The following is an 18,396-nucleotide window of genomic DNA, read 5'->3' as shown; positions in this document are numbered from 1 at the left end:
ACTATTATGGAGTGTCTTTTTTATCTCTCAGTACCTAAAACCATATATCCTTGCCCCTTATATCCTCAGGATCAGTGTAGTTGTTGGAACGAGGTGTCGGACTCAGCGATGTATTTGTTTACATTTTAATGCATGTTTATTGTTCCTACTTTGCTGTGTTGGTTTAGAAAATCGTGGACTAATAGTTTGAAGTCACTGAACTGCTTCCAAAAGTTTTATCGACATCAACAGGATTACGATTTCACTACAACATGATGCCGGATGACCTTATCACGACAACCCAAGACTACAATTATAAACACAGAATCAACAAAAACATCTGCGGAACACACCTGGTTACAATTCTCAAGTAAATGTGATTTAGGGTGTGGACATAATTATCACCGCCACTACCCATATGATTCCCCTGCAGAAGAACATGAATACATGTATGCAAGACTACATGTAGTTCCATTTTCTGCAAGAAAAGGCTTGCACATCAATGCGTATAATACGGTATTGAATTTGATATGATACACATAGGGGCTCCCGTAAGAAGAACATAGGTCTGTGGGAAACACCCTAGTAAAATAAATAAAATAATAATAATAACATGCAGAGGCGCTACATGTAGGCCATCATTAGGGCATTCCATTGGTTACACAATTACATGTATATCCTTTAGCCAAAAAAACAAAAGAAATTATAGCAATAAAAACTGCTTTATGCCAGTTTTCTAAAAAAAGTTATTGTGTTCTAGTCCATGGACCTCGTCTAAAAAGTAAGAAATTAACGAAATGTGATAGCCGAAAATTAAAATTTCACACAAAACCTCACAATAATCACACACAGGATGCGAGACGACCTTTTCCCCTCGTGGTCCTCTTTCATATGCAAGCATGTTGGCGCAGTACATGTACTGTACTTGTACAAGTACAAGTGTCGGAATAAACAAGTGTTGAAAGCCGTACTATTAGATCTTCAAGTGTCGTGATTATTGTGAGGTTTTGTGTGAAATTTTAATTTTCGGCTATCACATTTCGTTAATTTCTTACTTTTTAGACGAGGTCCATGGACTAGAACACAATAACTTTTTTTAGAAAACTGCCATAAAGCAGTTTTTATTGCTATAATATTACTTGTGTTTGAGTCTGCCTTGCTCGTTCTGCGTTATATCACGCAAGTAACATTCTTTATTAGTTTAAAATTTAATTATTACGGCGTGTCATAATCCGCGGACATACATGATTGTACACGACTATAATACGAACAAATATGCATATTGTACTATTCTACTAATAAACTACAGCCGAGAAGTACGAAGTCAAAAGCTACACAACAAGTGGAACGCATTGGGCACATACAGACAATTTGCAAAAACAAGGTCAGAATAAATGTGTGAGTGGCTGCAATGGAGTCTGCGATCGCGCGAGTGCTTAGAAAAGAATAAATAATAATTAAAGTTTAAACTAATAGAGAATGGTACTTGCGTGATATAACGCAGAACGAGCAAGGCAGACTCAAGCACACGAACCTTCCGCAGCTGTTGCGTTGTTCGTGTTGTGGTTGTGCCCTTCACGGAAATTGTTAAAATATTGAATTATTGATATGTACGTACAGTCATGTACTGAATCCAGCACACACACACACGCACATACACACACACACATACACACACACACACACACACACACACACACACACACACACACACACGCACACGCACACACACACACACACACACACACCATTGAACGAAGTAGGGAAATAATCATCCCATAATCTTCTACAATGTACATGTGGCTACTTCGACGTATGCATGTCATTGTGCGGCATACGAAACGGCAACAAAAAATAATTCTAAAAGACGTTATTCAAAAAAGGCCATGTGTTTCTACGTTCATTGGTATTACATGTACATGTACAATATTCACCCAGCAATGGCACAACCAAGTCCTTTTCTGCCATTACTCAGAGTTTCGTGTTAAAAAAACACTCATCACACAGCATGATAACATAAATGTACTGAAGTACATGTGTATGCATAATCGAGTGTTTCGTTCAACGAATATATGTACCGGTACTGATATTGCCAGACAGCCACCACGATGTGTACCTTACCACCTTACACACATGATGTGTACCTCACCACCTTCCACACACGTTCTGAGGCCGATCATTGACTAGCATGAAATAATTTGCAGTGATGATAAATCTTTAAAACTCTCTTGGTAAAAAACAATCCAGAGTCCCCTAGATGGAGACGAACAGTTTATAAGGGACATGCATGCTGTCACAATCAGGGTCAAATGGCAAGTCACTTAGTAGTTACATGTATATGTACTTGTGTGTTTTTCCTCTTATAATCACGCTGATTTTGTCATCCCATTTCCCCGCGCTATTGAAATGTACGACATCACCTTTGCCCCCTTCTCCCCTTTTCCCCTTCTCCGTATATATTCTAGTGATTGTAATCAATCCCTACTTGTCTTTGTACATACATCTACATCTACTGTTCTTTCAATCAAATGAACCCCTCGATAGGCACATTGCCTTTGGGTCATTTCATAATAATAATAATAATAATAACGTTTTCCTTTTCGGACCGGTTTTCGGAAGAGCCTTCAAAAATCGGACACTGTCCGAAAAATCGGACGGTTTGGCAGCACTGGACTTGTTTGATTCATTGCTGTGTAATATTTGTACAGTGTATATGTACATGTATATGTATGCACGACAATCTCAGGAACACCAGCACTGTCCTCCTCCAACTAACTACAAGCTATGTTACTTCAGAACTTAACAACACAACTCAACAAACAAAACATTTCGTCGGCAGAATGGCTTTACGTTTCGCGTCTTGTTTCCTCGTGTTCTTCTTTTAAAATTTAGCAAACTGTAGTCATCAGCATGAAAACGTCTGGTTACTTGTGCGCCAGAGAAACGTGATGATTTTTCACAATTTTAAACGCTGAGCGGCTCCAAAATGAAGATATTAGCCGAACGAAAAGGTGACCGATGCCAGAACAAACCTCCACGCACCAACGCTAGCGCACAGCTTCGGGACAGCCAAGTTCCCAAATCGTCCTCTACATTGTAGATGCCACAAGCTTCCTCTGTGCGAAGTTTCAAGTCCTTTCTCTGAAGTGGCCTAACCTGGTGAAATAAGGCATCGCGCACATTTCTCCCGAACTACATGCTGTGCAAGTACTGTCCTGTATTGACATCGATGCGCAAAAGGGAACGTGGTTCACATTGTATCCCCAGACGGCCAGAGAGAGAGAGAGAGAGAGAGAGAGAGCAGTCCAGACCCAGCCTGCAACACTGCCGAGTCCAGACTGCAGTAGACATGACATGACACGTACACATCACAGTCGTGTCACTACTACACTAACCTGGCGATGTCATGTAACGGTGTTTGACAATGAGCTGGGCATTGTAGGTTTTGCACCTCAGCATGAGACGTCACAAGTCATGTGCACTGCATTATACACACTGCCTGCGTCCATTTGATCTGAACGCAGTTCACAGACAGTGCACTAGCGGTCACTTCAACTAATGAGTAATGGTTCTGAGGTGCACACGCAGTTTTTACAGCCTAGCGAAATTGCTGTTCTTTTCAGCGCTGGACGTATCATCCCTACCCACTCAGTGGCTTGTTGTCCACCACCGCAAACGACTCCTTTGATTTGGGACTAGAGTACATGGCTACTGTTGTACTACATTTGCAGCTCATCCTGAACGAACTAGCCCGCTGGTTCCGTACTTTCACACTTCGGGCTGCCATCGGATGTTCACTAGGCTAGACTGTCAAGAGCATACCTACCTCAGCTAAATCATGTTTTCTCCGGCACAGCGCCTGCTTGAAACACAACGCGAGCCGAATGAACATTCCACTCGTGAAGGACAAGATATCCAGAACGTATGTGTAACACCTGGATCGCATTCTCAGTAGGAAAGAAACCACACGAAACCAAGATGTCAAAACAACGGGACTACAGCAGCTAGCCTTGAGCATCGGAAAGCTGTGCACATGTGGCAAGCGCATGGAGCTAGCTGTCAATCCTCCCTGGCATGACATGATCTCAACCACAAACAGTTTACAATCATGTGTCCGTTGTCCAGGATTTTTGAAACACGACTTCTACTACTGCTCACTGCCCTGTAGCATGGAAATTCAGATTCCGATGTGCCTTTGACCTTTGACTTAGTGTGCATGGTATCAATCGCTAGTTCTAGTATGGATTTGCTCATACGTAGACTACATTGTACAATCATGTACTTGAAGATGACCCTACTACCCGGGACGTCTGTAGTAGCTGTATCCATTAACAGTACAGCAGTACAGCATCACAGCAGTACCGCTCTCCTACACATGCATGCTGCATTAACCTTGTGGACGGATCCATCACGTTCGGCTTATGGGTCTACATCTCGATCTCGGAACGATTACATGTGCATTACGCCACGTTATCATTTTCAGTCAGGCATCCTGTTCTGTATCATGATTGACATTGGTGAACGCTTGTGTGCTGTTTGCGTCTCAAGAAAGAAGGGACACTACTTTGCGTTATGAACTCAGTCCACTAGGCGTAGGCGCTGTGTTTTCTGGCAAGAAGACATTATCCCGCTTTCGGATATACATGTAGTTCTGCTGCAGTTGATTCCTGGCCGTACTTCTTCCCTGGGTATTCTCATTGCCCCTGCAGCCTGGGCAAGTTCAGGACGGCGTGAAAGCCGGGATTTGCCATCATCCCAGATTTGCAACCTTGGTACAAGGACAAGGTAAGGGAGAGCGATAGATAGTAGTTCAATTGATATTTTAGTTAGTGTGGTGTTAGCACCAAACTATGTTGGAAAGATGTTTGGGTATTTTTTGCTCACTCCTGAGTACTGTCGTTCCTCTTTTGCACATAGCTGCAATAATACTACGTGCATGATCAATCTGCAACACGCTATTGGTAAAACAATCCAGAGAGGGGAGGATGGAGAGGAATGGCTTCTAAGGGCCATGCCTGTCACCATCAGGGTCAAAATGGCAAGTCACTTAGCACCTACATGTACATGTCATGTATGCAGGAAAATCTCAGCAACACCAGCCCTGTCCTCCTTCAAACTAACTGCCAGCCATGTTACCATGGTTACAGTGTACTTCAGAACTCAACCACATAATTGAACAAACAAAACATTTCGTCGACAGAGTAACGTGACATTTCAATCCGTGGTTCTCTTGAAAAAATTGCAAACTTTAGTCATTCGCGTGAAAACGTGTGGATACTGGTGCATCAGGGTTTGATGATTTTTCCCATTTTCAAGCGCTGAACGGCTCAAAAATCGAGGAAATTAATCACGGAACGAGATAGGGAACCTCCGCGCATCGACGTTAGCGCCCAGCTTCGGAACGGCCAAGTTCCAAAATCGTCCTCTAGATGCCACCAGCTTCCCCTGTGCCTAGTTTCAAGTCCTCTCTCTGAATTGACATACCCTGGCCTGATGAAAAAAGTCATCTCACAGCTCCCGAACTACATACATGAGATCGGTGTGCAAAGGGGAACGTGGTTCACATTGCATCCGTAGAGAAAGAGCAGTACAGATCCTCCCTACAAACTACAATTATAGCAATAAAAACTGCTTTATGGCAGTTTTCTAAAAAAAAGTTATTGTGTTCTAGTCCATGGACCCCGTCTAAAAAGTAAGAAATTAACGAAATGTGATAGCCGCAAATTAAAATTTCACACAAAACCTCACAATAATCACAACACTTGAAATGCTGCTTTCAACACTAAACTTGTACTGCACAACAATTGGCAACATGCATGTCATGCATGCATAGGAAAGAGGATCACGAGGGGAAAAGGTCTTATTATTATTATTATTAAATTTTGAATAGGGCAGTCCCACAGGCCTAGGGCCTTTTTACAGGTCTTCTTTCCTTGGCGCTGATAGGTGGAATTCTCTGCCTGTCTCGTGTCGTCAGGTTGAGCATCTATCCGTTTTTGTTTCGCTCTGTAAAGAGCACTTAGGGTTCCCTGTAACAAGACGGCAACGTCTGTAGGGCCTTCCCTATCAAAATAATAAATTCTACTACTACTATACTACTTCTGCATGTAGCTTTTCATTCTGTATGTGATTATTGTGAGGTTTTGTGTGAAATTTTAATTTTCGGCTATCACATTTCGTTAATTTCTTACTTTTTAGACGGGGTCCATGGACTAGAACACAATAACTTTTTTTAGAAAACTGCCATAAAGCAGTTTTTATTGCTATAATTTCTTTTGTTTTTTCTGTCACCAATCAATGGAATGCCCTATATCAATATGTAAATGATGGCCTTCACATCATATCAATTACACCGTATCATACGCAATGATGTGCAAGCCTTGTCTTGCAGAAAATGGCACTAGCATGTTCTTCTGCAGGGATACATGTGATATATGAGTAGTGGTGGACCGTGGTGATACTTTTTTTATACGGAGGTCAATCTGTGCATGTTGCTGTAGCAGAATTTCATGACTCTGTCATCAAATTGTCTTGCCTTTCAGATATTTCAGATTTCCCCACCCTCGATCAGATTTATTTGAGAAATGTAACCAGGTGCGTGTCGCAGATGTTTTTGTTGATTCTGTGTTTATAATGGTTTATAATCATGGGTTATCGTGATAAGGTCATCCTGCATCATATTGCACTGAAATCGTTATCCTGTTGATGTCGATACAACTTTTGGAAGTACAATGTAGTTCAAAGACTTCAAACTGGTAGTCCACGATTTTCTAAAACAACACAGCAAAGGAGAAACAATAAACATGTATAAAAATGTAAACAAATACATTGCTCAGTCCGACACCTCGTTCCAACAACTACACTGATCCTGAGGATAAAAGGGGCAAGGCTATGGTTGGAGGTACTGAGAGATAAACAAGGCACTCCATAATAATAAAATCTTACACATCTTTTGGTGAGTATGAATGATATCCAGTCGAACCTCTTTAGGACGAACACCAAGGGACCAATGGTATTTATTCTGTGAGTTTGTCTTAACCTATTTTATAACCAGTGAATACAATTATTTCTCCAATAGACATACAAATAGATTTCTTCTACAGCGAAAGATTCTAAGCCACACCAACTCATTGACTCGTCTCGTATGAAACAAATGAGTCACTAGAGAGGTTCTGCAAAACGAAAATGCGTACAAACGTTCGTTCATTGTCATGAAGTGCAAAACTTCGCACGAACTTTCGCAACTTTGGACGCGAAACTTGCAGGGAACGCGAAATGAACTGTCGTAGGACATTTCGTGAGATTGGGTCATGGCGTACGTGAACTTGGCCCGCGCAAACTACGAAAATGTGCAGAACACAAAGTTCGTGCAAAAATTCGTACACATTTTCGCAAGGACTGTCGCGAAACTTCGTTCGAATTTTCGTTTTGCAGAATCTCTCTACTGAACGTTTCTTTAGCAACATGACGGCAACTGAAACAGCAACAGAGAAAGTACGATACATGTACAGCACATTCTTGCAGGTACTACAAACAGATTGCAGATCGTAATTCTTTTTTGATAAACAAGGCACTCCATAATAATAAAATCTTACACATCTTTTGGTGAGTATGAATGATATCCAGTCGAACCTCTTTAGGACGAACACCAAGGGACCAATGGTATTTATTCTGTGAGTTTGTCTTAACCTATTTTATAACCAGTGAATACAATTATTTCTCCAATAGACATACAAATAGATTTCTTCTACAGCGAAAGATTCTAAGCCACACCAACTCATTGACTCGTCTCGTATGAAACAAATGAGTCACTAGAGAGGTTCTGCAAAACGAAAATGCGTACAAACGTTCGTTCATTGTCATGAAGTGCAAAACTTCGCACGAACTTTCGCAACTTTGGACGCGAAACTTGCAGGGAACGCGAAATGAACTGTCGTAGGACATTTCGTGAGATCGGGTCATGGCGTACGTGCACTTGGCCCGCGCAAACTACGAAAATGTGCAGAACACAAAGTTTGTGCAAAAATTCGTACACATTTTCGCAAGGACTGTCGCGAAACTTCGTTCGAATTTTCGTTTTGCAGAACCTCTCTACTGAACGTTTCTTTAGCAACATGACGGCAACTGAAACAGCAACGAAAAAAAGTACGATACATGTACAGCACATTCTTGCAGGTACTACAAACAGATTGCAGATCGTAATTCTTGCTTTGGCGGCACGATACTTTATTTGGGGCAGTGCAATCCCGGCGGTACTCACAAATAATAAATCAAAAGCCCAGACTTGAGTAAACAAACCCAATCATACAAGTACGAGATCTTCACGAGACGAGACTGCACCCTTTGACTTGTTTCGAATGAAGCAAACAAGTTTACTGAACCTCTCCACAATGGAGATTTTCCCTGATATGCGAATTTATTTTGCAAACTCGGTCAATGGGTCCTTGAACCTTTCCCTCCAGATTGGGAACTGCCAACGATAGTATGTCACTGACCAGTGCCTTACTTGTAACGTACCAATGTACAATGAATATGAGTATTTCGACAAAAGCCTTACCGTCAAGAAGGTGAACTCGCGTTCTTCGTACACTGTAGACAAGGGCAAAGAGATACAAATGGATCTAAATCCGAATAAAATCAGCACACGTTTCCGTAAATGAAAGGGTGAGCATAAGAAAATGAATCGAAGGAAACCGGTCAACTCAGAGATCACCTGTCATCGAGTATTCAGTAAAAGGAGGCCTCGGCAGCGGAAAAGCTGAATTTAGAAAAGAGATCCTGTCAGCTTTTCCAATATTTATTGCATTCCGCCCAAAATCAGCACACTTTTCGTAAATGAAAGAGTGAACACAAGCAAATGAATCAAAGGGAACTGGTCAACTCACCTGTCATTGAGTAATATTCCGTGAAAAGAGGTCTCAGCAGAGCCGAAGCGAAATAAGCCAGGACACGAAATATCCGAAACAGCTCATGCAAGAAGCAGTTCCAAAGAAGGAAGTTCCTCGCGCATGCACATCCGAAAACGGACTGCACAGCATGCAACACAATGCCTGCCGTGCACGTGCACAGCACGCGGCTACCACCCGTTGGGAGATCTAATACCGAGCACCTTAGGTAGAGACTTACGTAGCCTAAGTGAAATACCGAGCACCTTACGTAGAAACTTACGTAGCATAGCGGTGTCGTTTTTCTTGCCATGTGAACACAATAATAGAAAAGCTGACAGGATCGCTTTTCTAAATACTACAGTACAGAGACCAGACTGCAGTAGATGTCATGACATGACACGTACACATCATAATGGTGTCTTGCATAGCTACGTGTATTATGTACACGGCTGTACTCACTAGCTTGGTGATGTCATGACTTGTATCCATATTTGACAAGCTACATTCTAGGTTTACGCAGAAGAAGACAGCATGAAATCCAGAAATCTGAACAAGCCCAGAAAAAAGCAGAGCAGCTAGCCTTGACTGCTTGAGCCTAGGAAAGCTGCGTACGTACGCCATGTGCATGTACCTACATGTACATGTAGCTGTCAATCTTCGCTGACATGACAATCATGATAGTAACCACAGCCCGTATACATGTGCTGGCCATCCACGATTTTGCATACACGACTACTCGTACTGCTGCTACTCTGTTCACGCCACTCTATCATGGAAATTCACGTTTAGACGTGCCTTTGCCAGTACACACATGTACATACATTGTAGTCTGAATTGAATCAATCGATGATATCAATTTTTTTCATACGTGCATGTACACGTAGAAAGTGACGGTAGATCTAGAATGTATTTGAATGTGATCATAATGATCGCTAATTATAGGGCCACAGTTGTACACCGGTGCACCATCCAAAATGCTGCATGGTGCTACACTACGGCGACGTTTTATTTTGGTTTCTTGGTTTTCTTTTTATTTCGGCCCGTCGGCAACATACAAGTACTTCTTTGTTCGTCTTGCAACTAATTACTTGGGGGTTAGGCAGGTTGGCAGTAGCCATGTAGGGGCTCGTTCAATTGTCCAGCGGCAAGCGAAACTCAGAACTCTTTTCTCCCAGGTGTTTGGTGAACATTCAGCAGGAAAACACTACAGGAGGCTTGCCAGCGAAGGAGAAACTCCTCTAATTATAGGAGTTTATTACCGGTATATTTGTTGACCTGGAGATCTTGCACGAGCCCCAGTCGAAGATGTACATGTAACTAATGCGATTCCGTGACCCTTGGAAACACGACAATCGCAGGTGACGCGACTTTGTGTTTTTGTCACCGCTTGACGAGGTAACTACCGAACCTCAGTATCTGTACACTCAGTGTACGTGTTATCAGTCAGCGTTACCATGGTGACCTAGTGACTTCAGCACTAGTACTACAATTGTCTCTTGTGTATTATATCCGTCTGATGTCACCAGATCGTCACACGGTGCTGTGACCAAGATACGGATCATGCCGAACGCTGATTCAACTGGACGAATCGCGAGGCTTTTCAGATGCAGGGACACAATGGAAACTGAATGACTTCAGAACAGCACTGAAGCGTTATGTTATCATGCAAGACGCCTTTCTGCGCCGCACAAACACAGGCGGTACTACAGCAGAAGATGTCACTCACTATTCTGCAGGTGCACTGGTGACAGGCGCATGCAAGTTCACCAGAAGGAAGCGGTCTGATGTTAACTGGAATGCCAGCAGTATGAGAGGGTGTGCATTCTGCGGCGGATCTCACCTGGACAAGAGCTGCGCGAAATACACAACAGTAGCACAGCGGAAAGAATAACTGATCGAACAGAAGCGTTGCTTTGTGTGTTTGCGCACAGGGCACCGGTCAACTCAGTGCAAGGCCACCCGCAAGTGTAATGTGTGTTCTCGCATGGGTCACCAATCAGAGTCACCATCATGTCACGATCTGCCCTGAATCTCAACAGAAATCTTACAGCAGTACCAACATGGTAGCTGACCAGCCTGTGGCTGACGAGGTACCAGCATCTAGCGCAACAGCAGCTAGTGCAGCATCAACCAGTATCGCCATTGACCGTAAGATAGTCAGTCGTCTTGATCGGTGCAGATTTCCTCTGGGAGTCTTGACGGGGAGCACCAGAGGACTTCCGCCAGGACTACAGTTTCTGCCTACCACAGTCGGTTTTGTGGTGACTGGCCGAACACGTCACTCCAAGCACTCAGCTACGCCGATGAGCAGCCATGCCAGCTATCGTTTCTCAAACTGATGCAACTTCCGACTCCTGCACCATCCCAGATCTGTGGGACCTAGACTGTGTTGACATCCAGGATTCAGGCAATCTTACTAACAACGACCTAGCCATTAGGCAATTCATCATTGTTCTACGATTTTGCCTGCCACCAATCGTCATGACCTGCGATACTGAGAAGGCCATTTTACAAATCAGTGCCAACCCAGCATACAGAGATGCGACACGATTTCTGTGGTTCGCCAACTCCGACAGTCCATCAGTCACCCCATCCAGCCTGTTCACGCTCATAAGCAGTCCATTTCTGCTTGGCGCGTCTATACAGCATCATTTGGCACAGCAAGATGACAAAACAGCTAGCAGTGGCTATTGGTGAGAACATTTTCTGCTGTGCCATTGGAGTGTGCACGATACATGAACCCTGCTCTTTTGTTGGCACCGCCTATGTAACTTACTGCATAGGGTGCAAGGTGACTGTTGTCGGTTTACATGTACTCCAGTTATTACACCGTGCATGCACAGAGTCTGTGCTGCACTGTGCATCCATAGGTGTTCGTTTGCGGTAGCGCAAGGTGACACGCAAGGTTGATGGATTGTTTTGTCCGCTGCTAATCGAAGCTCTCGGAGTCGGAAGCGTTACCTCTGTTTCCCCTGTTCCTCCCTGCGCGGAGTCTGTAGTTCTGGCTTGCAGTCGCTGTTACATGCATGTTGGCAGTTGCATGTGTTTTGGTTTTCAGTTGTCTTTATTTGTTTTGTGTGGACGACAGTTCAATATTCTAGCAGTTGTTGCACTTCCTACATTCCGTAGTTATCTGCGGTTGGTGTTCGAGAGAGCAAACTGTGTTCTTCTCCAGAGTGGAGTAAACCATTCGCTTGTGTCTGAGGAAAACCCTGTGTGTTGACGAAGAGGTTGACTTGGCTGTAGAATGAAAGTACCACATGGTCACATGGTCCACAAAATCTTAGAACTAACTTAGGGTCTTCTGGCGTATGGTATAATTATATGAGCAGCATGAGAGTGAAGTAAAAGACTATTAGCTCAAACATTCAGTCTTTCAGGAGTAGGTGTTTCATCACGGAATAGGTTCTGCAGTTCACTTACACACTGCAACAATGGACCAGCAGTGTCCAACATACGATAGAGTCATGTGAATATGTACCGTATGCATACTCACAGCTGCAAGGCCAGCGCCCCGTGGCTGCTTGACTTCTCAATCGATATAAATATTCACAACAGTAAGACTTTGTGATCAATCAGAGCTGTGCTTCGAAGTAGTCACAAATGCCCCATGATCAGTCACAAAACAAAACTTGGCAACCAGTCACAGCTTCCACGGTGCCCCAAGACCAGTCACCAGAGATGACCGTAGTAAATCTGCAGGGAGTGTCATATAAATCTGTTCATTGCAGAGTCCACTATGCTATGATTCAAGAGGGGGGGGGGGGGGGGGGGGGGGTAGCGTTCCTGCGGATGCGGAAAACTTGGCTGGAACCCGAGTGTCACGTGAACCCTGATTTTTAAGACTTTTATTATTTGTTTTACGATGAGCCTATTATACGCGATACAGGCTCAGAACACACTTTTCGTCTAGTTGGCATATCAGGGATATAGGGCGGAGCAGCCCATATCCCCAATTATGACAAGCGAGTAATAGTGAAATACGATTGGCGTATTGTGCTGGACTGACTGCGGTAATGTAAAGCTAAAATAAAGCAGTCAGTTTGCCCTTAGCATGGCCTTGTCATGAGGGTGCCACATCCGTGGAAAGGCAACATGCCGGCTAATCTCCCTGAGAAGTTGAGTGGTTATCAGCAGGCGATGACGCTGTGTCGATGATGACCTGTTGATGCCCGACAGGAACCTTGCGAGGAGAGTCATTGGGCCCGACGTGTAGGTAAAGCCAACTTCCACATGAAGTTTGCGGATGGCCGACATGTAGACATGGACAGATCGGGGCTGAAAAGTTCTGAACAACTCGGCAGCAAAATAACACAAAGTAAAAAGTCATCACCTGGCAATGGATTCCAGTTATGCCCTTGACAGAACTGGAAGTAACGGGTATCGGCGGAAAAATATTTCTGGCTGGTGCCAGTGCTGCTAGCTGCAGCACGGAGTCCGGCAACTGAGAGTTGGCAAGACTGGCTGATCTGGCTCAGCTGCTGCTTCCGGAGCCCTCGATGGTTCAAACACCATCGGCGCAGGCCACGTTTTTCGGCACCGACGATTTGTTCGTCCACCAAAGTCGAAAGAAATGTTTCTCACTTGAACACTCCGTAGAGCTGCCGCTGTTGTGCCAAGGCCCATTGGCGCATGGTGTGTATACTCCAAATCTACATGTATGATGATGGGTCACTGCTGACGTTTCTGCTCTTGGACAGTGCAACGCCGCATGAAGATATGTTGTGGCTCCACAATCGCTGAGAACGCTAGTGTGCGTCCATGGAATACTAAAACACAATAGGCGCGGCGCAGCTAACGCCCACTTGGATGAATCGGAGTGGTGGCGAGTGCATTCTCCTTCCTCGGTGAACACTGCTGGTCACCCTGTTTGATGATCCACCAAATACCATCGGTGCAGGCCGCGTTTTTTCGGAACCAGCCATTTATTCGTCCACCAACAATAGAAATTAATGTTCCCCACTTGAACACTCTGTAGAGCTGTCGCTGTCGTGACAAGGCCGTGTATACTCCAAGTCTACATGTAGGATGAAGAGTAACAGTTACTGCTGATAATGAAGTTTGCGCTCGTGGACAATACAACGCTGTGTGAAGTAAATTGTGGCTCCACAATCGCTCTGAATGCTAATGTGTGTCCATGGAATACTAAAACGCAATAGGCGCGGTGCAGCTAACGCCCAACGTGGATGAAACGGACAACAGCAGCGGCTAGAGCGTTCTCCTTCCTCGGTGAACACTGCTACAAGACATTATGCTTGATGATTCACCAAACACCATCGTTGGGGGCCAAGTTTTCCGGCGCCAGCGAGTTGTTCGTCCACCAACTAACTTTGATGAGTCTTTCTTCAACACTTCGTAGAGCAGCCGCGCAAGGCCTTTCCTTCGCGTTAGGGTAGCGACCCTTCCTAGATGATATCGCTATTCATTGTTACTTTTTACTACAATGAGTAGTGTTTCTCCGAAAATAAAGTCAGCTGCCTGGGCATTAGGCATTACTGCCTAGGCCTAGCGCCTGGACTTGTAAAAATATTGATTTTGCAAGTCTTCAATCATGTTTGCATGTACGCGTTATCCAGCCATGTGGCGTGAACAGATCGCCTGACGTCATGACGTGAAAGGTAGCGCAGGCGCGCGCGAGTCGTACGCGCTCGCGGACGTGTCTGACACGTGAAACGAAAAGATTTTTTTGGCGGGTAGTCGGCAAAAATTAAGTGACGGTCCCTTTAGTCCTTCGCGTACTAGCAAGAGTACATAACCCCCCCCCCCCGGGGGTTATGTACTCTTGGTACTAGTAGTACTAGTAGTAGTGCTAGTAGTACTCTTTTCTTCATGGTGTTGTGAATAAAATCGTTCTCAAGTACTGAGTACTGAGTAGTAGTAAAAATGTAGTAAGGGTACTTGTATCTACTACTACTACTACTAGTACTACTACTAGTTATCAGTCAGCATTACCACGTGACCTGGTGACTATCAGGCTTCAGCACTTGTACTTTGTAGTACAATCATGTACTACTATACTGGTATACCGGTACTAGGCGCTAGGCGGTAGCAGTAGTCAACAGTCAGCGTGACCACGTGACCTGGTGACTCTTCTGCCCAACAAAGGGCAACAAGTAGCTGTAACAGTAACAACTACCCGTCATGCATGTACATGATATCAGTGGTCGTCGACGGGTCTGTCCAAGAGTACATAACCCCCCAGAGTGTGCAACTCCACTATGGGTGCTGTCCCGACAGAATTTCAAGTTGACGTCATTTTGATGATGCAATGCGCACTGTACACGGATTTTCAGACGAATCCGGAACCTGTGGTTGACCGAAGCCGATCGATCCTGTACAAATTATTGCAAAGAAAAACGTGTGATGCGTTGAAACCCGTACACATATTGTAAATCACTGGTCCAAGGAGCATTGCGTCATAAATAATGACGTCAACTTGAAATTCTGTCGGGACAACAGGGTATGTGGGAGTTGCACACTCTGGGGGGTTATGTGCTCTTGGTCTGTCACAGACTCGCAGTCTGCTCCACACCATGGATCATAGTACATGTACATGACATTGTACTGTCGTGGACATGGAAATCCGTTCGCACGTCTAGCGGCCCCAGGGCGCTGGCCATGCCGCCATGGCATGCAGTATTACCAGGCAGGTGCCAAAGCACCCCCTTCAAAAATTTCGATCTTGGTTCACAGCTCGTTCGAGAGAAACCATAGCAGACCCGCTGATCACATGCGCAACTCTGCACATCGCACACTGAGTCTGTAGCCATCCCTGTTTTAGACCAGGGAGTAGTAGGTACTACTCCCTGGTTCAGACCTGCAAGTACAAAGTATCTGAAACCAATTCACATGCAGTTGACTCTTTAAAATTTTTGTCTCATAATTGGCCATTTTGCAATGCAATTTCTAGTCAAGGGAACTCCGCTTCGTACCTGCCGTTGTGCAGTGTCACATCAGGCCGCAGCAGGCTCAGCGCATGATTTGCATCACACTCCACATGTTTTGTTAGAAGCAGAGAATCATACAAACGCGCCATTGGTAGAAGCAAGGAAGTAGCAACGCGGTCTATGGCCGGAAAGCACACGTCAGACATAGCAGTTTGTTCTCACTATGTTTTGTATAATGTACATGTAGCACTCGATGTTAAATGTTCTCGTTGTGGAAAGGCAAAGTTTCTTTCATGCATTGCAAGTGTGGATACAGCAGTAGAAGAGTGAAAGTAACATTGAAGTGCATTTTGAGATTTTGTGGGGAATAGTGTAGGTTTGATCAAGGATGCCTTACTGCACTATCAAACACGACGAAGGGGAAAAATGGCTCGAGAAATCCCACTTTAAAAGTTCGATGGAGAGTGTGATAATTCTGGAGAATTTCTCAGAAAGCAGCATCCAGAACTTAGTCCATCATTAGTTGGAAGCAGACTAGGGTGTAGCAAAATACCATAATTATTACTACTCCCTGGTCGGAGATTTGCCATTCACTGATTGATCTTCTGCGTCGAATTAGGGGCGAATTTTGCTCTCCCCCCCCCCCCCCCATTTCACGGATCGAATAATGTGTATGAAAGGACCAACATACATGTAAGTGCAGTACTTTTGTGTGGGGAACGTCGTGGCACCCCCTTGATCACTATCCTGGCTACGCCCCTGCCAGCGGAGGGGGTCTACACGACTCCCTGGTATTACTATTACGCGCTGCTGCTGGTCGCAGAGTGTCAACATGTGCGCTGCATGCAACGACGACGTTCTGTACGCGCTGAGGGCGCCGGCCCCGGTCAATCGACTGGATTTCCATGTCCACGACAGTACAATACGTATGGGTTGGTTGGTTGGTTGTGTTTATTTGCGCTTTTCTGTTGATCATGTTGATCAGACAGGCACTGTACAGTGAGTAGTGAGTTAGTCAAAGAGCATGATTGAAGTACAATGTACAGTGAGTTGGTTAAAGAGCATGATTGAAGTACAATGTACAGTGAGTTGGTTAAAGAGCATGATTGAAGTACAATGTACAGTGAGTTGGTTAAAGAGCATGATTGAAGTACAATGTACAGTGAGTTGGTTAAAGAGCATGATTGAAGTACAATGTACAGTGAGTTGGTTAAAGAGCATGATTGAAGTACAATGACGTCATGTACTACTGAGCACTACTAGTGTACTTGGTTCAAGTCATCATGCGGATCAGCACTTGTGCCTGCAGTGGTTGTGAGACTTATTGGTATCCCCTCACACCCACCGTTAGGCGCTGCATCTGCCGCTAGGGGGTTATCACAATATCAGGTTGCCCGGTGTTCAGCCGCCGTCGTGAGTTCGCTTTGGGAACGGAAAAGATAACTTTATAGAAAAGAAAAAGGACCAAGGAACTAAAAGCTACGCTATAATGTCCACTAACACCACCAGTTACTAAAGAATCAGCTCATGCGATAACATTGCACGACACTGACCGACGGTGCTGGCGTTCTACAACTAACTGGCTAACAGCTCTCGCACATCTTGGATGTGCACTCCAACAGCCTTCCAACTTGGAAGGTTCAAAGTTATAGAAAAAACAACAGGAGGGGATGGTGAGCGCAACGCAGACAAGCACGAGTGGACATTATAGCGTAACTTGTAGTTCATTGGTCTTTTTTCTTTTCTATAAATTTATCCTTGGCTCTCCATTCGAGTGAATTCTTGGAAACGATAACCTTCAGCATTTTCCGTATCTGTACGGAAAACCACTCCTTCGTCCGCACTACGAAATTTGAGCTAAATGGAGGGGAAAATTGAAGAGGATCGATCAGCTAAACCTACATCACTACATGTATGTGTGTAGACGGCATGCCGGCAAGGCAAGCTGTAAGCCATGAATATCCCTGTGTCAATGCCAGTGTATGTCCTTCTTCTTCCACAACATGTACATGTAGCAGCAAAAAACAAGTCGTGGTACATGTCATACATTTTTGTTGTTAAACTTGGGCCAGTAGGACTACATCCCCCCCCCCCCCACACACACACCACACACACACACACACACACACCACCAGCCCATGGCCGTATATTTTATTTTTACTTTATGAGGACGGAAGGATCAAGAGGGGTAAGTAGCAGCATTGAGGTCAGCCGGAGAGCGCAGCGGTGTGGTGTGGTGGTTGATAAGAAGGAGGGAAGGAGAAAGAGGTAATGAATGGTGGTTGCATTTGTTTTGGTGTTTAACATTATATTTTTGACAAGACGGAAATGGAGACTACTCTCAAAGGGACGAAGAAGAAGACTGACAAACGGTCTCTGGATATAAATGAAAAATGAATGTAAAATGCCTTGCCCCATTGATAAATGGAATGTAGTATGTGTAGATATACTTCCCACCAAGCACAAACACCAATTTATTGAAGTTTTAAAAGGATCACCCAGAGGCTCTAGGCCTGTCCAGGGGATCTCCCACTCACAGAAATATCAAGCATTCGTGAAAGAGTAACAGAGTTCAAGAAGAAAAACAGATTAATAAAAATAATAGAAAGGAAAAGGGACAATGGGTAGATGCTAGATGGTCG

General features: G+C 44.4%; 1 protein-coding gene across 1 annotated transcript in view; it reads left to right on the top strand.

Moving 5' to 3' along the window:
* LOC135811972 (transcription initiation factor TFIID subunit 12-like) overlaps positions 1 to 18,396 on the top strand; it is a 204,636-nt gene that overhangs the window by 140,045 nt on the left and 46,195 nt on the right. The gene's annotated exons all lie outside the window — the stretch shown is intronic.

Source organism: Sycon ciliatum, chromosome 3 (genome assembly GCF_964019385.1).
Source record: "Sycon ciliatum chromosome 3, ocSycCili1.1, whole genome shotgun sequence".
NCBI classification, from domain to species: domain Eukaryota; kingdom Metazoa; phylum Porifera; class Calcarea; order Leucosolenida; family Sycettidae; genus Sycon; species Sycon ciliatum.
This window is presented reverse-complemented; position numbering and strand designations above follow the sequence as displayed.